The following is a 20,785-nucleotide window of genomic DNA, read 5'->3' as shown; positions in this document are numbered from 1 at the left end:
CCCACTTTTATCAAAAAATTCATAAGATTGAACATTCTCCAAATATGTGGGATCTAAAGTTGAAACTCTTCCAAACCCACTTTCAATAATATTGCAAACACTATTATCAATCTCATATTCATCATCGGGCTTAAATAAATTTTAAAGATCATAAGAAGAATCACCCCAAGATTGATCATTGCAACAAGTAGTAGTCATAGAAAAACTAGCATCCCCAAGCTTGAGGTTTTGCATATCGTTAACACAATTGACATTAAGCAAATTTATAATAACATCATTGCAATCATGCTTTTAATCGATGGAACTATCAAGTATGGGTGCAATAGCAGCGATCTCATGTTTAACATAAGGAACTATAGCAAATTCGTCTTCATAAATATTGGCATCATGGCCACAAGAATAGCAAGCATCATGTTCATCAAAGGATATTTCAATCAAATCATCGGAATCATAATTATCTATAGATTCATGCATATCATTATTTTCTTTTGAAGCAACGGTCATTCTTTCAATAAATTCTTTGACATAGACATTATGAGCATAGTTTTCATAGCAATATTTAAGTATGTCAAAATTTTCAGATTTGTAGAGAGTAATATCATACTTTTCAATCAAAGAAGTAACTTAATAAGCACCCTTAAAAGAAACCTTCAATTTGTTCGATATCATAGTAACTATAAACACCCTTTGCATAAGAAGATGAGATTTCATTATCATTAAACTCACATAGGTCGGGAAGGTGTTTTTTAGGGTTCTTAGAGCAACAAGTAAAATCATAAATTTCACAAAGATTCCAAGCATAGCACAACAAACTTTTTATTTGATTTCATAGGAATCTCCCTTTTTCAGACAAACGGTGACACACAAAATGAGCATGCTCATCGAAAGAGTTTCCCTCAACTAAACTAGTTGGGGTTACAGCACGAGCACAAATAGATCGAAGATGATCCCAGTAGAACACTTTAAGTGGATCCATATCAATAGATTTTTAGCAAGAAAAGATGCAAGCAAATAGAAGGCACATGGAAACACAAACAAAAGACATATGGGAAGGCGAAGAAAAGGCAAATATTTTCGAAAATCATTTTAGAGGTGGGGGAGAGTAAAACGAGAGGCGAATGGCGAATAATGTAATGCAAGAGAGGAGAGTTTATGATGAGTACTTGCTATGGCTTGACTTGACGTAGATCCCCCCAGCAATGGCACTATAAATCCTTCTTGCTACCTCTTGAGCTTGTGTTGGTTTTCCCTTGAAGAGGAAAGGGTGATTCAGCAAAGTAGCCTAAGTATTTCCCTCATTTTTGAGAACCAAGGTATCAATCCAGTAGGAGAGAATGCACAAGTCACCGAATACCTGCACAAACAATCAACAACTTGCACCCAACGCGTTAAAGGGGTTGCCAATCCCTTCACAATCATTTGCAAAGTGAGATCTGATAGAGATAGATAAACGGTAAAGTAAATATTTTTGGTATTTTTGGTTTATAGATCGAAAAGTAAAAGATTGCAAAATAGTAGATCGGAAACTAGCAAGATGTAAAAGAGAAGTTATATCATGGAAAAGAGACCTGGGGGCCATAGGTTTCACTAGTGGCTCCTCTCAGGATAGCAAATATTATGGTGGTGAACAAATTACTGTCGAGCAATTGAGAGAAGAGTGCATAGTTATGATGATATCTAAGGCAATGTTCATGAACATAGGCATCATGTCCGTGTCAAGTTGACCGAAATGATTCTGCATCTACTACTATTACTTTACACATCGACCGAATCCTGCCTGCATAAGTTCATAAAGAACAGAGTAACACATTAAGTAAGATGACATGATGTAGAGCAATTAACTCAAGCAATATGATGAAAACCCCATCTTTTTATCCTTGATCGCAACAATACAATACGTGCCTTGCTGCCCCTACTGTCACTGGGAAAGGACCCCGCAAGATTGAACCCAAAGCTAAGCACTTCTCCCATTGCAATAAAGATCAATCTAGTAGGCCAAACTAAATTGATAATTCGAAGAGACTTGCAAACATATCAAATCATGCATATAAGAATTCAGAGAAGAACCAAATAATAGTCATAGATAATCCTATCATAAATCGACAATCCATCGGATCTCGGCAAACTCACCGCAAAAGAATATTACATCGAATAGATCTCCAAGAACATCGAGGAGAACATTGTATTGAGAATCAAAGAGAGAGAAGAAGCCATCTAGCTACTAGCTATGGACCCGTAGGTCTGTGGTAAGCTACTCACGCATCATCGGAGAGGCAATGGTGTTCATGAAGAAGCCCTGCATGATCGAAGCCCCCTCCGGCAGGACACCGGAAAAGGCCCCTAGATGGGATCTCACGGGTACAGAAGGTTGCGGCTATGGAAAAGCGGTTGCATGGCTCTCCTAGATGTTTTTAGGGTATAAGAGTATACATAGGCGCAGGAGCTAGGTCAGGCGAGCTGCGAGGGGCCCACGAGGTAGGGGGCGCGCCCTACCCCCTTGGCGCGCCCTCCTACCTCGTGGCCACCTCGTTGCGTCTCCGACTTCATATCCAAGTCTTCTGCTTTCCTTTCTGTCCAAGAAAGATCATCGTGAATGTTTCATTCCGTTTGGACACCATTTGGTATTCCTTTTCTGCGAAACTCTAAAATAGGTTAAAAACATAAACTGGCACTGGGCTCTTGGTTAATAGGTTTGTCCCAAAAATAATATAAAATAGCATATAAATGCCTATTAAACATCCAAAACAGATAATATAATAGCATGTAACAATCAAAAATTATAGATACGTTGAAGACGTATCACGCACCAGGGCACACAACGCCTGGTCTTTTATGTTATACAAGAAGTATATTGCACGCTTTGTGGCGCTGTTTGGTCAAAATTCTTGTGGGGCGGGGTGCATTAGATTGTTTGATTTTTTGATAAACATTTGGGTTCTCGTTCTTTCAATGTAAACCACTCAGACACGGAGCTTAGTGTTGCATTTAACTATGAAAGGCTATAACTAAGCACGGCCCAGATTCGTTGACTTAACAAGCGATGGCTTAGTGTCACCGACATGTGGCCCAGTTAATTTGTGGCACCACATATCCGTGACCCTAAGTCACCCGACGTTCAAGTCAGCCAATCCTGGCCCATCTCAACAGGGTATAGAATAAGGACCTTGTATTTACCATTTATAGTATTTGGAAATATTTCTAATAAAAAGTGGAGTCAACCAAAAGAGAACGTTTTTGCCAAAGAGTAACAACCGAAATAATGAAGGTACTATAAGAGATTAATCCGATGTGCTATGGAAGCACTATTGCACCGAATTCAATTCTTCCAGCAATCATGAATTACATGGATATACAAACAAAAAAAATCCTTTTTCACAATGTCTCTACACTGCAACTCGAAATTAAAGATCGAAAGTATTGCTTTTGTATTTAACTTTCTTTATGGAGGGAGTGGTTGTGAATCGGAAATTTACCTACAACTATCTACAATCTACTAATAATGCCATAAATTCATTTTTATTATGAATCTGACAGGCTTGTTACCAGTTACTTGTTAAATTGATCTACCAATGTGAATATAAACACTAACATTCATTTTTATTATGAATCAAGCATGCTTGTTACTACTTACTTGTTATAAAATTCATACACTAATGTGAATCTGTACTGATGTGAATCTAAACATTAACATTCAGTTTTATTGTGAATCTAATAGGCTTGTAAATAGTTACTTGTTATAAAATTTCATCTACTAATGTGAATATGTAGTAATGTGAATCTAAACACTAACATATACTTGTAGAATGCCCATGCGTTGCCACGGGCTTTTAGAATATTTTTCTGGAGCTATGTAAATATAAAGCATGTTAAATTTCACTTGTAAAGAATAGATATCATGGACCTTGGATACATTAGAACGATTATCCAACTAAAATTGTTAAAAATTAAGATGTACTATTTGATGCACTTAAGAAATCTTGCACAATATTAGAAATTTTGTTTTTATCTTCACTGGCATGATATTCGAGCAAGTATAATAAAAACAACTTCCTCAAGTCGTACACATTATGCACAAGCAATATATGTAGTTAGCACAAACCTGATGAAGTAATTCTTTACCACTCCACCAGAGCATAAATAAATAATAGCCATACAAATCTCGGTAATCTCCTAAATTAATATTATTTCGAATATGGTGATAATAGAAGTAAAATGTATTTGTATGGTCAGAATGCATGGAAATTTGAAGGGAGTGCCTATTCAATTAACTAAAAATAAAGGTGTGTTTTAGTTGAGCTCGATTGCTGCTGGTATTCCTCCAAATGTTTGTCTTTTTCCTCACCCATCGATCCAACTACCTCAACTATGCCACAACAGAGAGCATCTACATCCGAGCACCACAAACCGCCCCAATGTGCCTGGTCGAAAGGCCTGGTCACTAACCGGCCAGAAAAACCGACGCATATCGATGACTCATAATAACCCTATACGCCTGGGGTGTCCCACAACCATCATATCTAACCAAAATCTGGGGCAAATATAGGAAGGTCGCGTCCGCCACATCAGCCTGGCCCATGCTAGCCCGCGTCGACCCCACTTTGTCCCCACTAAAATCCCCACCCGGATCAAAACCTAACTCCACTTCACTTTCGATCCGCACTCCGTCGATTCACCTCCACTCCATGTCCATTCAACTCCCCCTCTCTGTCCCAATGTCGACACCGACAGTGCCAGAGGTGACAGATCAGACAAAGAGGATGACTGGGACGCCTTCGTTGGCGAGGCGTAGGGGGACAAGGAGGAGTGGCCCCCCACATTGCGCTATAGAGGTCGCGGGTTGACACGGGCAGCAGCTCCGGCTCAGCTTCGCCCCTTGTCGCTCGCCACTGCAGCACCGATGTTGTTGTGGGCCCATCCCATACCCGCGAACATACTGATCTGATGAACCCCGCAGCCCCTAGTTGAACCCGCCAACCCCCCGCCTTGCTTCTCCTCCACTCAGCATTTCCAAACTCTTCCTGATAAATGTTTATGTAGTTAATCATCGATGGTTTTGATTAGAGAGCTAAAGATGAAAAGTTGACGCACTGATCTTTCCTCAAGAAGTCTTGAACTAAGTATCAAGCATTCATAACTGTAAATGTATGTTATACTATATCAATGCCAAAATTATCCTTCGAAACATTGGGAAGAACAAAATACATAAAGAGCGCAGTTGCAAATGCAGACTTCAAATGTAGTATAAGATGGTCTCTACCACTTTTCAACAATCTCATGAATCATAAAGAAGGACTAATAGCTCTATGTACAAAACTGCATTAAACCAGCTGTAAAAAGCATTGAACATAAGAACTGGAATATATTGTGTGACAAAAGAATGTATCGTGTTATATACAGTTTTTAAGGCGATTCAATTGCTTGAGTGATATTTATAAATGAATCACATAATTGGTACATGGACAGAAAATATATCACATATTCGAATATACTGCCAACTGTGGCATTTATTCAGTTCACTCAAATCAATTCGGTGGTGAATACTGAGTGGCGCTTGAAACAAAAACTTTTAATCACACCTAGGACAGATAATCCTCTAAATGTGCACAAACAACTTTTGTGCTAATAACATCAAGATCAACACAAAGAGATATGAAGAAGGATAAGGGAAATGACCTTAATTAAAGAAGAAATATTTATTGGCCTTGGTGGCAATCTTGATGGCTGCTTGTTTGGTCTCTCTGCACACCAAAATAAAAAACTCCAAGAAGATCAAGAACTCCAACAATTAGTATCTTCTAATTGCAAAAGTTTAAAAAAGAAAATAGGAATTTTGTAAAAGCAAATGTCATATCTTGCTCAACGAAGCTCCAGAATGAAATAGTTTTCCTGCACATCTTGCTAACAAAAAGTTCACCAAAACTTAATTAGGTAATAGTAAGGATATTTCTTAATGAAAAATCTAATGCATCTAAATATAACCCATAGTAATGGGAGAAGTCATATTAAATTGTAAAAGATTTGCTTACGAGTTTTAGGTTCTTCTGTCTATAGTCACCCAACAGCAAAAGTACACATATGTTCCCCACAGGTTATTATAATCTATGCCACTATCCTCCGGAGCAAACTAACTCAAGACATATGAGTCTATGTTACTCTTTATTTTGTTAGAAACCATATAAAGTCCATTGTTAGACGAAAATTTGGAAGGTAAAAAGTAACATATTAAATGGGGTGCAACACAAGTGACATAATTGGCCAACCGAAACTACAAATTGATCAACTGATATACATGGAAATAATCGGCGTGGACAAGTCATATCAAATTTTCTTGAAGCACAAATTCAAAGTCATAAGATTAGATGTTTCTATCTTTAGGCATGTAAAGGTTAAAACACGGTGAAGAATTCTCGCTTTAAACAAATAGCATTGAACTTTTGCTAACCTATTCCTGACAACAGTATGCAAGACCTGGAAAATAAAACATACCAAGAGTAATGTTTCCAATAATTAAATACTTAGTAAATCGTCAAATGCCATCTTACAATCCAACAGAACATAGTAGCATCACATCCCTTTCTATGTCATTGTGTGAGATTTTCCTAGATGGATTGCAAAAATTACCAATTTGCCCGCTCTTAAGGAAGTAAAATAAGTGTCACTCGTCCCAACAGTATATTGTATACTCTACGTTGTCAGTGCTAGCACGACCAACATGATCACAGTGGCAAACCACTCTGAGCTTGTCGTTACCACCGGTCCACCGCAATGGCCCATGCTCTAAATACTTAGTTCATCGAGTTGTGTCATTAACCATTACTTAGTTCATGAAAATAGCAACAATATTATGACCTGGACATAGTAAATTAGCAGGCTAACATAATACAAAGGTAACATGAGATTACCTCAGCGATATCTTAATTATGTTTTCATCAAAGATCTACATGCTTAAATTTCTGCATTCTGATTAAGAAAAACTAAAGGCTCTTTCTTTAAGTATTGACACCTGATCACACGCCTCAATTTTTTATCTTCAAAATTCCAGCTTGGCATTTGCTTAGTTGTTATGATAATCCTGCTAGTACAACTATGAAAAATAGGAATCACCATGCTGTTTTCATTTGAAAGAAAGAAACACCACCAATCATGAGGCAAAAAATTACCAATTTTCCCGCTGCTACAGAAAGAATATACCAGCAGAACACCTATCTGCAGCAGCTTTCTACAGAGTTTCCAAAAATGCATAGCAGAAGGACAAGATTGTCCGATACCAAGCAACTTGTCATAATAATTTGCATGTCAGTTCAAAAAAATTGTGGGATCTCCATTGCCTGGGTAACTAAACCAGGAGGTTAATATTCCAATACCAAGCTATATCATTTTGGTAGCTTATTTTTGCTTTCTAATTACATGATTGATCAGCTAAGAAATGATTTAGAGTTAGCTTGTACTATTTCCTCCAAAATTGCTCCGTGCAAATTGAATCAATCATCAATCAGAAGAAAAATATCAGCAAAATGTGATTATTTAGATGTTCCAAGAGGGGTGGTTGCCAACCTACTCCCATAAGTTGAGCACCACCATGCTCGCATGTACGATGAGCACGACATTGCGGCCGTTTTGGAGAAAGAGGGTTCTCCAGCCACATGGACCCACAAACACCAATTTATTACATCAAAGGGGCTAACCAAGCCAACTTGACAAGCTTCTTATACAAGTAAATATAAGGCCGGTTCGGCTTTAGAAATAACTTGTCTAGTACTCTTCTACTACAAGTTATATTACATGTCTAGTACAGAGATAAAACTTGACAAGATTCTTCTTCTTCTTGTACAAGTTATATTACATGTGTAGTACAGAGATAAAATTATAAATTATTTCCATGAACCAAGAATTCAAAGCAAGCATCAATACACTGTAGCCAGCACAGATCATGTAATGTTAATTGTGTCACGAACTAATTTTTGCTTGGTTGTGAGCGAGATTGTCAGCGAATTAGCTTGAATTGTACCTGCATTGCCATAGTGAACCGCTCCTTCGGATCGGGGTCATAGGCCTCAATCTGTTTGGTAGTCTTATTGGTGAAGTAGCCCACGGTGAGATCGTTTTGGGCAAAATAGAAGGTGTACTGTGCCTTGGTGAAGTACTCGGATTTGGGTAGGATCTCACGATAAATTCCACCTATAAAGCAAAATATAAAAAATTACTGTCGCGTTCTCTGAAATCAGAATGAAAATATGGAATATGACATGCCTTTACTCCTCACCCATTATGTTATACAGGAACCGCCTTCTCTTGGTGAATTGTTCCAACTCCCAGGTCTGCACCCAGTAGGCCGGGCTGTAAATGAATGTCCAAAAAATTATGAGGCTGTAATTGGAGATGAATATACCCCAATTACCATAGCTGTGACTGAGAGTCTGAGATAGACGATGCACTGACGTATGTAACGGCCGGCAGGCACATCCGCGGAGATTAAATGAAACACATTAGATATGATTGCACGGTATGTCAATTTTTGACATTGAATAAGGTTCCTATGCATCTTGCATTAGCAGCATCAGGGAGGGACAAAGCTACATTAATCTCTGGCTGTTATCCAATACTGGTCATACATGTAGCTTTCTTGTGCTTTGACATTGACCGGAACTACTGTACCTAATTACACTGGTCATACATGTACGTTCACATAAAGAAGAGAACGAAGCATCTCACTAATTTGACTACAAGAGGAAAATACGCCACCGCCAATCCAACTCGACATGGCACGAATTCATCACCAGAGCACGTAAATTTCATTAGCTGGTACCATGAACTAAAATGATTAAAGAAACCGTGCATAAGCATCTCTGAAACATCCAACAGGAGACCCTGCACCAATATAATGCAGCACAAATCTAATTATGCGAGGAAATAGACAGGGCTCAAGTGGAAACATCATCTTACCTGAGCCAATCTCTCCTCCCTCCTCGCAATATTCCTCTCCCTGCTAGCAAGCCTTGCCCTTGGCACGCTTGGCCTCAAACTGGTCAGAGAGGGTCGTCTCTCTTGCCTTCTCAGCCTTGGACTTGTGGATACTCTCCATGAGGACCCTCTTGTTCTTGAACATGTTACCTTGACCTTCAGGTACATGTCATGAAACATGCAAGCATCTCAACACGCTGGGCGCCGAGGCCGTGCTGGCCTTCTCGACCACCGTGCCGCTCTCGGAGATCGCCTTCGCCGTCTTGCTCCTCCCCTACCTCCTCCTGGCCACGCTCGCCTTCCCGCAGCGCCACGGGAAGCCCAACCCGTCCATGCCCGTCTTCCTTGGCCTCGCGCGCCTCCTCCTCACCTTACACACCGTGGCCGGCTTCCTCGTTGGGGCCGCGCTCCCGGCGCTCTACATCCTCGACGGCCTCTGGTCCGCGAACACCACGGGGATCGCCGCCATGGCCCCGCACGCGTACCTACTCTCCGCGCAGGTCTTCATCGAGGGGCTCACCACCACGGTCCCGTGGTGGTTCTCGCTCTCCGTCAGGGCCGCCGTACCGGTCATGTACCACGCGCGCAGGATGTTCGCGGCAGGGGACTGGCTCCAGTAGGAGATGGAGGGGGTGACTGCGGCGACGGGAAGGGAAGGGGGCGGAGCGGCAGGAGGTTGGGCTAATCGACGAGTTCCCCTGCGGCGGCGGCGGCAGCGTAGGAAACCTAGTGCGTGCTAGGGTAATCGAGGAGAAGAGCTGCTCTCGGGATTGTTTAGAGTGTTTTTTCTCTCTGGGAGGGTGAAAATCGGTGAAACCGGAGTGAGGGTGGAAGGTGGGGGACGAAAAAAAAACCAGACGAAAAAAAACAAGACGAAAATGGTGGAACTATTCAACCAACTCGTACATTAGGAGTAGAGATACATTTACGATCTATAGATATGTGAATGTATAAATGTGTGAATCAAATCTAAAGTTCATCTATATATAAAATTTGTAAACACTAACTTTCATCTACATACGTGAATCTAATACTGACATTCAACTACAGTCTATACATATGTGAATCTAGTACTAATATTCAACTACAATTTATAGACATTAGTTACCTGTACACTGCTTGAGCGCGGGGCAGAGGATGGATCTGTACTGTCCTCGACGGTGGAGGAGCTTGCTGGCGGCGACTGTATCAAGCCCCCTCTACTGGCAGAGGAAGGCATGGCTACTAGGGACCGGCGGAGGAGGAGGCTCGAAGACTAGGGGGTCACGGCGAGGAGGGGCTGCGGCAGAGGAGGGCTTCGGCAACGAGCGGCCGAAAACGGAAGAGGGCCACGGCGAAGAAGGGTCCCGGTGGAGGAGGGCCGCAGCGAGGAATGGGTCGGACCACAGTGGCGAGGGTGGTGCAACGGAGAAGGCAACCGGTGGAGGAAGGCCAGGCGGTGAGGGTAGCCACAGCGGCGAGGGTAGCGCGGTTGTGCGCGGAGGAGGGACGTGGTGGCGGTGAGGGACGGGGTTGGGGGTGAGGGTGGCAGAGTATCGAGAAGAGTTAAGATTTGAAACCGCCTTTTCGCGAGAGGAGGGGTGGTTTTGTGGGGAAAGGGAAACTGTGTGGACGGGTTTAGCAGTCGCGAGCACAAATAGATACCCGCCATAGCTATGTTCTGCCAATAGTGGACATTGGGCAAGGCCAACTAGTGACGGTTGTTTGAAGATACCGGCCACTAATCTGTCACGTACCTGCAGCTGCCACTGGTGAGTTATGCAAAAAAAAAAAAACCGTGCGGAAGATTTTATTTGTAGCGAGCGAGATGAAGCGCCCGCCACTGATGATAAGTTAACTGGGGCAGACCCAATTTATTACCTGCCACTGCAACTGTTCCAAAATAGCTATGCTAGGTGCCCTGCCACGCACGCCATTCACTTGAGTTCACCTATAACCCTTTTCCCAGTAGTCTTAACTAAGCCTCTGTGGACACTGGGCCAATGAGGCCCTCGATCCTAGCAACCAACACGTTGGAATCGAGTGGGCCGCAGGCAAGGCAAATGGCGCGGCCGGTGTCCCGGAAATATGAGGCAGCCGGCCATTGGTGCAAGCATGGCGCAGATGACCGCTCCCAACTTGTGGCGAGGAATCAGGCTACTGACGGTCCATGGACCCAGCTGCAACGTCCTATCGAAGCAGGCAAGCGCCGATGGATCCGCTCTTGCTCCGCGGCATGCCACACCTCTCGCTCTGCGGTGCTCCATCAGTCTTGTTGTATAGCGCACCACAGCCACTCCCGGACGCGTCTATCTTGCTCTCCGACGCTCCACCGATCTTGTTGAGCGACACGTTGAACCTCTCAGCACTAACGTATCTATATTTCTCAACGGCCTTATCGCGTCCTGCGACAAGGGTCCGCTCAACCCTAGTGATCACGCTCAGCACGACTCATTTGTCTTGTCTACGAGGTTGATGGCAGAGAAGGCACTTCGGCAGGTTTGCATGGCTCTAAATGGTAGACGGTCTATAGGCTATGCTAGTTATGCCCTATCACTGGTGGCGGGAAAGCGATGAGGTACTAGGGGGGAATGGTGGCGTGTTCAACAAAGAAGGAAGAGAGAGCTAGCACAGTGCCTGCGCGCACATTGCTTACCCCAGGTGTGATCAATATACTCGTGTGCCCAATAAAGCACACAATTCACACTAAAGAATATATGTCATTATTCTGTAGACAGGGCATCGATGTTGTGCAAACTGAGCAAATCACATAGTAAACGATTAAACTTAGGAACACGTTAGTGACAATTTCAACAATCAAAGACAATTATTTACGCGCAAGCGTTTGTCCACAACACACACTACTTATTAGCAAGAATTATCTGTTTTATTATCGGTCTTCCCACACAATTCTTATTACTGACCTGTTTGCCGATTATCACACAAATCTTGCCGTGGCAAATCATTTGTCTTATTTTGGCTCATCGCAAATAGTTCATATGTATCAACAGTATGCCATCCATTGCACATGCAACTCTTATCTAAATCGTAGTTGATGGATCAGACATCGCACATAGTTCATTTTCTTGGAGGCAATTTTAATATCATACCGTTTGTGATTCATGGATTGCACATAGTTTGGTTGAATGGTCTCCGATATATGTGTCGTTTTAGGACCTTCCTTCAGTAGTGCTGGACGATTTGGCGAGCAGAAGCCCCCGGGACCCCGGTGCTCCGAGGCCGGATCCTTCGAGCCAGATGAGGCAATGTGAATCCCTCGGGCCCAGATGTGGCAAGAGGCCTAACGGGGAGAAGTGAAACCCTCGATCCCAGATGCGGCGAGACCAGAGCCTTCGAGCCGGATGAGGCGAAGTGAAGCCCCAAGCCCAGATGTGGCAAGGGGCCAGACAGGGCAAATTGAATACCTTGAGCCTGGATATAGTGAGACTGGCCAACGCCTTCAAGGAAAACGAGGTGAAGTGAAGCCTCCAAGCTTGGATGCAGCGAGAAGCCTGACAGGGTGATGTGAAGCTCTCGATCCTGAATTATGCAATGCCGGAGCCATCAAAACGGGCAAGGCGGAGTGAAACCCTCAAGCCCGAATGTGTCAAGTGGCCTCACCATGTGGAGTGACTCTCAAGCCCAAATACGGAGAGGCCGGAGCCTTCGAGCTAGATGAGGAGAAGTGAAGCCCCCTAGCCCGAACGAGGCGAAGTGAAGCCCTCGAGCCCAGATGTTGTGAGGCCGGAGTTCTGAAGCCCGAAAATGTGGCGACCAAAAGCCCTTGACACTCGATGCGGCAATGTGGGATCCTTTGAGCCAGTCAAGGCGAAGTGAAACCCCCAAGCCTGTATGTGGCAAGGGGCCTGAAGGGGTGAAGTTAAGCCCTCGAGCCTAGTTGCGGCGAGGCCAGAACCTTTGAACTAGACAAGGAGAAGTGAAGTCCCCAAGCAAGATGTGGCAAGGAGGCAAATGGAATGTCAAGGGGGGAGGGTCTGACAGTAGGTAAAATATTTTGATACGACAGCAGAACAATATTCGCAATGATGAGATTCGACAATTCTCCTTCTAATGGGCTTAAAGGATGAAACGTCTTTTCAACTACTTGGATAAATCCTGAATTCTATGCCCGTGACACAACGATAATTTGAATGCAGAACTCTCGAAGGAAATCAAGTGAAACAAAACTCATCGCAGATCCATTCTCTCAACAAACCAAGGAGCGCCCATCATCCCTGCGGTCTGAGTCCGATCTTTTCGAGAGGAGAAAATATATGTCTGCACAATCTTAGTTCGTGAGAAAGTAACTGATTGATGTTCCACACAAAGGATATTGACCGGGTACACTTGACAAATTCAGGCCCTGATATCTTGGATCACCACTCAAAATTTGATGATACGCCCACAGTTAGGCCACGGTCCATCATTTCTCGAAGAGATTGTGAACTGGTTTCAGTAAGTTTTTATAAATTGCTCGCCTCTTTTCCTCGGAATGAATGACCATTTGAGTTAGCCGAGGTTTCTCTACCGGTTTGAATCTTCTCTGATGATGAATAGTCGGTTTCTTTAGGGAGACCTCGACCGACTCAAGGACTACTGGCCGAGTTATACCTACTGGGTAGGCCAAGTACATATATGACCCAGCCAGGGACCCAATCTCATCTAAGATATTGTAAAGGAGGTAATGGGCCAAGGGCCATCACATTAAGCCCATTGCCGTTACAGCCCAAGGCAAGAAAGAACAGGGGGAACCCTAGAAAAGGATCAATGAACAGTGGGGATTTCTCTACAAAAAAATAAATCAAAGAATAGTGGGGATCGTCAACTAGCCGTACCCTTTTTTTGACAAAGGGAATGTATAATATCAAGCAGATACCAATTACACCCGGCCTTTGCACCAACAAGATGCATAAAAGCACCGAGGATGCACACAACTCAAAAAAAAGAGAAAACAAGACCCTGCCATGGTGATCATTCACCCGCAATAGTATCACTCTAACCACCACCGAAGACAACACCCGGACTACAAAGAAAGTTCTCCAATAGCAACATCTTCAGGAAGGAAACAATGCACAAGTGCTGTCATTGCCCGAACAAAGATCGAATGTTTTCACCCTGGAGAAAGACCGTGTTCCCAAAAAATAATGCCTTCAACAAGGCAACTGCCGGGCACAACCAATATAGGCCAGACCTTTAGTTTTCACCCTGGAAATCACGACCCGGTACTCAAAGAAGCAGCACCAACAAACAAGTCCTCAAATGCTGTCGACCCCACTTGCGTAAGCTACTACTACAAGTCATGAAACACCCGGCTCATAGAACTGGTGTCTGATCTGGATAGGACCATATCCCGCAAGCCAATTGTAAGCAACTGCCTGTGAAGCAAAGTCTTCATCGCATATAAGACCCAGCCATCACCACATGCAGATCCTCCAATCACGGCATGTCATTCTCTGCATGTGTTCATTCCATGGAAATCTTGGTGTAGACATGTCCCAAGGGTCAACAAAACAGAGCATCACCATACCCCTTAGAGCTAGTTATGCTGATCATCTGGGTGTACGCGACTGGCCCCAATCCAAACAAGGTGTCCAAAGAGCGCCATATACGCAAGAAGGAGAAGTCCGGAACTCGCCAATGGGTAGATCAAAGAGGGCTGATCACAGGTACAATGGTGACTTTGCGCAAAGACAACTAGGTCCACCGTCTAGCCGGGTATTTTGCGAGACATGAGATCCCAAGATCAACAATATCTGAATGCACACCTCGGACAGAAGGAGATGGTCGGCACCGCCATGTCCGAGGCCGCCGCCCCGACACCAAAGGGATGCGGCCAGAGTCCCTGACCTTCGTCAAAACGGTGCAGATCGAGCCCTCCTGGCCAAAACCTGTCAAGATCAAGCTAATCCGCCCCGCCGCCGCAGTCGTGCGCCTGTCGCCGGTCGCTACCATCGGGCTTCGTCAAAACATGAAGATCGAACCGTCCTGGCGAAAACACCCAGATCGAGCCAATCTACCCCGCCACCTGCCGCCGACGCACCTCCGGCACCGTCGCCACGCGTCACTGTGGCTGTAAGGGCATGGGCGGGCGCCGCCTACACACCCCTAGCCGTACCGTCGGGAGCCTCGCCACCGCTACGCCACTCGGGGTTTGCCCGCGACGCCTCCGGCGGCGGCGGAGGGAGGGGAGGGTATTTGGGGAGGAAGGCTTGAGGGAGACGGAGGACTCTCCGGTGCGGCGCGGCAGGGCGCCGCCGCACGGAGGAGGTCGTGGGACGGAGGTCCACAAACATTTGATGACTTTCGTTGGAGTTGGGACCGTACCCTATATGTTGTGTTATGTAGGTTGTTCAAAGTGTTTTTACAAAAGAAAATCTCAGTGTTTTTTTTTCTCAGTCGAACGTACAAGGCTGGGCTTGGACGGGCCAACGTAGCAGGGCAGCTGCGTACAACCTCAGCGTTAATCTTGAAAAAAGAAAAACTCAGCGTTCCTACACTCTCAGCTGCGTACATCCCATTGTCCAAAGAGTAAATAGTAAAAGCGGCGTACCCCCCAGTCTCTCCACTCTCAGCTGCGGACGGGCAAACGGACAGACGAAAGAAGGATTGGAGCCCATCCAGATCAGACACCAGTTCTGTGAGATCCCCGTCCTCGTCCTCGTCCCCGTCCGCGTCCCTCGAGATCCGATCGTGGTTAGCCCATCCCTTCTCCTCCCCTTTCTTCTCCATCTATACTAGTTATTCCTTGTCGTCTCATCTTATTTTCCCCCGATTAGTAAACCCTAGCCAGATTTCCCCCTCCTAATCAAACCCTAACATTCATCCCCTTCTGCAGCAGTGCAGAGAGAGGGAGGAGAGGTTGCCACTGATGGATCCCTCTGCAGTGGTTCCCCAACGCCAAGGGTAAGATCCCGCTGATGGATCTCCTCCCCCTCTTAATTTTGTGTAGTGCACTACTTGCTTTGTAGTATATGCTATCGCTATTGTGGATGGATGTGCATACGTTTGTTGGATTCTTGCAGCTGTCCTGATGTGCATATATGTGTGTCCATTGATTGAATTCCTTTTCATGCCAGGGCCGATACCTTTCCCAGCTCGACGCGTGTGGACGGCAGTAGGCTGCGCTATTCTGTGCCGCTGGCCGACCCAGTGTCCGAGGTGCTTGGCTACGACAACCTCCTCATCGAGATCCTCATCCGCCTCCCTCCGGAGCCGTCCTCGCTCCCCCGTGCGTCCGCCGTAAGCAAGCGCTGGGGCAGCATCCTCTACGACCCCCAGTTCCGCAAATTCTTCCTCAAGCACCACCGGAAGCCTCCTCTGCTCGGCTTCTTCAGAGGGTATGCTAAAAGCTTTGTTCCAGCCATGGACTCGCCTGACCGCATCCCTGCTGCCCGCTTCACCCTGCCCAAGGGCAGCACACCCTACCAAACCGATGAGGCATACATGGGCTGCCGCCATGGTCTCTCTGTCCTAATTGACAGGAATAAGCATGAGACCATCGTGTGGGATCCCCTCACCGGCAAAGAGCACACCGTGTCTTTTCCACCAGGATTCCACTCTATGAGGACGAACTCAGACTGGCATGGCGCTGTACTGTGTGTTGATGCCGAAGATGGGCACGTCCATGGAGAGTGCTTCTCAAGCCCGTTTAAATTGGTTTTGGTCGGCGATGGATTCAGTAGACAGGCATTTTGTTCTCTCTATGATTCGACATCTAGCGTTTGGGGAAATATTTTCTCGGTGACCATAGCAAATAGGATTTCTACGACAAGCCGCAGCATCCTTGTCGGGAATACACTTTGCTGGTTGATTTGTGGTGGTGAAGTTCTTGTGTTTGATTTCAAAAAGCAAAGTCTTGTTGTGATCAAGACACCGGTGGAAAACCATGTTACCAATGACAGGTGCCTTCAGCTCTTGCGGATGGCGGATGGTGGCCTTGGCCTTGCTGGTTTGTTGGACCTGACCATCCAATTATGGAACAGGAAATCTAGCTGTGATGGCATTGACGAATGGGTGTTGCTGCGCAAAACCATTCCACTGGATGAGATGCTTCCAAGGAGAATAAGTTATGCAATTTTTGTTGGGTATGATGAGGACACAAATTTGGTTGTTCTCTCCACGATGATTGGCAACTTCACGCTCCAAATTGACTCGATACAGATCAAACATATTGTTAAAAGAAACCAGATATGTCAGGACACCTTTCATCCCTACAGGAATTTCTATACTGCAGGTAATGCCCCCTATCTACATTGGACAAGCAAAATAGTGCAATTAGTTTTCGCTCATATTCATTCCAGTTACTTATGGTATGTTCTTGCGGTAAAATTGTTCATGTCATTAGGATTGACATATATATATATATATATATATATATATATATATATATATATATATATATATATATATATATATAATGTCTTGTTTGTTTCTCTGTTGATCTGGTCATGTTATGGTTATCTAATTTCCTATTGTTGGCCTAACCTGGCTGCATAGAGGGCTCCATTGCAAGAACATGAATACAAATATTGCTTTGATGTCTGGTCATTGCTAAAGGCTAAATATAATTATGTGCTTGTAATGAACTTTTCATCAGAGGGTTTCTAGAAATTGGAAAATGGCAATATCTGCAGCAGTAAAACCATCTGAAATAATTAATCAATTGGAACATCTGGAGGCGGTTCAAGGCTTGTCACACTTTCATACTCATTTCCTTGCAAGAATTATGTTTATTATATTGATCCATCTTGACACAAGTCGGCAATTCATGATACCATGTGCTCTAGTTTTCATCGAGTGATATGTAATGCTTGTTTCGGAACTCTGGTTTCCCATTCCGTGCATACATTTTTTTGGCTTTATGGTCATAACTGGTAGAAAACTCACTCGACAATTATTCTGGGTAAATGCATTTTCTCTAAACATGTAATGCAATAATTCATTTTGGAACTGGTGATATATGTGGCTTCATTTACTATCCGTGACTAAAGTTTTCTTTGAATTTTCATTTGGTTTGGGCCTCTTTTGCCTCTAGGCAGGGGAGTTGGGAGGAAAGGGGCGGATCTGGCTGGAACTTTGTACACACCTGATATGCTAATGTGCTATCTTTGTCAAACAACTTAGGTAATTTTCTCTTTTCATATACCCTTTTTTTTCTTGGTTACCCAATTTACAAGAAGGTGCATTTTCCTTTGTACTAGACATACTAGCTTGGGATATACTAGAAATTTTTCCATCGTACTCTGAGCCTGACATATAGCATGGCACACAAAAGTAAATCTGGAATGAGTCAACATTCTTAGTTTTTACCTCACATGATAGACGGCGAGTCACCGATCACTTAGTTTCAATTGCGATCGTACGTAGTTATGTAGCAAGAATCTTGTAAACATGTCAGCATACAGGTAGCAGTACAAACTAAATTCTCTGTTATTGTTGTTCTTCATTTGTGGTATCAGTTTCTCGAATAATGATGGGATGATTGAGGTCTCGATATTTTTTTGTATAATTTGCACTAGGGAAAAGTTAATGTTTATTTTTGGGGATCGTCCATAATTTGTTCTTCTGAGTGGGCATGACAAATTAGTTTGACTGAGATGACATTGATATTCTGCAGGTATCCAGAGTTAAATTCAGATTGTTGAGATGCGGGCATGGCTAGTTGGTGTAGGGAAGTTGTTCTATTTTTTTTATGGTGCGGTGGATTCTCAAAGAGTCCGACTATGTATTCTGCACGTTCTTCCATTGTGTATGTTGCGGCATGTGTTGTGGTCGAAGCTTGTTCTACATTTATGTATTGTGGCATGTGAAGTGGAATTTGTTGGATTTAATCATGTGCACTCTTTTATACTATTATCTAATGTCAACATGCTTGCCTGGTTACTGGTTAGTGTCTCGTGGAGTTGGTCCGGTTAATGACTGGTTCTATAATGTGAGATACTTACTGGGAAGCTGAACAAAGAATAGTAGGCTCTAGCAGTTTACACTGTTTCTTGGTATCCATAGTTGATTTCTGTGAGTCTTGCTAGTGATTTAACTATGATAATGCTGCTTAGATCTCCACTTGAGGAAGAGGAAGATAATGCTTGCATAGGCCAAGAAGCAGACAGGGCACGCCGCCAAGCTCCTGTTGCCCACATTGTTGGGCTGCTACTTGGTCCTTTAGCACCTCTGATGTTACAGCAACTTGAAAAGCAACTGTTGTATATCTGCTATCTCTGCATTGGTTCGAGAGGCAGGCAAGAAGGCTCCACTGGCAAGAAGCAAGACCAAAAGCACAACATCTGCAGGAAGCACGAAATGGAGTAACCACAACGCTTAACTATTCGTGCTCTATGAAACCTGTTAGAGTCCAATGAGAAATTTGATATTTTTTATTGTGAGTTTATTTTCGTGTGCGCTGATCCTAAGATGTCGGTTGACTTTGATGAATATATGTCCAAAAATTTGGCATGGTCCAGGCTGCACACAAACATGTTTGCTTTGTCTGGCTGTTGACAATGCATTAGTCATTATTGGTAGATGATGCATCTGTCATCAAAGTTATTTCTTGTGTTAAAAAATCAAAATAATTTCTTCAGGTGAGAGTGTTAAACTGAGGTTTAGCGCACAAAATGAAAAAGAAGTGTTGGGAAAATTTATTCATTAATCATGTGATGATTACTACACAGGAAACACCCACAGCCAATTATTTTTGACAGAGCGCAGTCTAACCTTTATTGCTTGATTGCTACATGACCCTTTCTCATCACCTCATATGTTTTCAGTGACTTGGAAAGTATCTCTTGCATGATGCATACAACTATATCTATTTTGGTATCTAGAAATTTGTCGCCATTTATTTCTCATGTTCATTATTTTTGTTCATACATAAATGAAATGTTTGCCTACTTGGGTCAGTTTTACATTGGTCTTTCGTAAGTGCGATGGAGGCGACAAGGCAAAATATCGTTCTACTTTAATATGAAATCAAGTGTTTAACTTGTCTGAATGTGTGCATGTATTTATATATGCTCCGCGAATAGTATTCGACATGAGAAAACAGTCTCATTCTTGAAAGCAAGTCCAGTGTGGCTCCACAATTTTCTCTCCATCCAAATGATACTGAAATCTGTCTCCCGCTTCGGATTTGCCACTTGCAGGTATCGCACTTGTCCTTTGTTGTTGCCTGATCTGGACTAGCGATGCAAGCACGAGAGAACAAGAGAGAGAGCGAGTTGAATATTTTTTGCGTTGTGAACTGCATACAGCCTTTTCTGTCTTTCTATTATTTATATGCAGCCAAACTGAATTGCAACTGCGAGATATAGGAAGAAAATGCTCATGCCCGGCAAGCTTACAGGTCGTGCCATCCCACAACACTCCACCATGCGTGTATTCTGATGCTTGTGTTGTATTTGAGTGAAGCTTTTCACGCTTTTCTAGATTGATATTTAGATCGGTCATAAATTTTGAACAATTTGTTCCTATATAGCCTGTCTACCTTTCGGTTGCAATGCAAATGGTTGTTCAATTATTTTTAAAAGCTAGTTTAATTCTAGACCTGCCACTGGACTTTCAGTTTGTTACAATATATAAATCACTTTTTGTTCTCTGATGTAACATTTCCAACGCATGCTAGTTAAGCTGTTATTTGACAACTATTTAACCTAACAAAGAGTTGTAGGATGACCATGAATTTTAAAACTATTTAAATTAACATTTCCAAAGCAAGCTCGTTAAGTTGTGCGATCTGGGCCACGAATCTTGCGCGCGTGCGTGGGTTTGCCCACCGTTTTTTTTTTCGAAGTGATAGGTAGCCAACAAATATGTTAGTTCGTCATTGAGCTAGCGCAGTTGGAGGAGA

General features: G+C 43.6%; 1 pseudogene; it reads left to right on the top strand.

Moving 5' to 3' along the window:
- The window catches only part of LOC123138573 (uncharacterized), a 42,986-nt pseudogene extending 24,468 nt beyond the window's left edge, over window positions 1-18,518 (top strand).
- Window positions 18,519-20,785: the final 2,267 nt, after the last annotated feature.

Source organism: Triticum aestivum, chromosome 6B, assembly GCF_018294505.1.
Source record: "Triticum aestivum cultivar Chinese Spring chromosome 6B, IWGSC CS RefSeq v2.1, whole genome shotgun sequence".
Taxonomy (NCBI): Eukaryota; Viridiplantae; Streptophyta; class Magnoliopsida; order Poales; family Poaceae; genus Triticum; species Triticum aestivum.
Note: the sequence above shows the minus strand (reverse complement) of the source record. Positions and strands in the feature narration are given on the sequence as shown.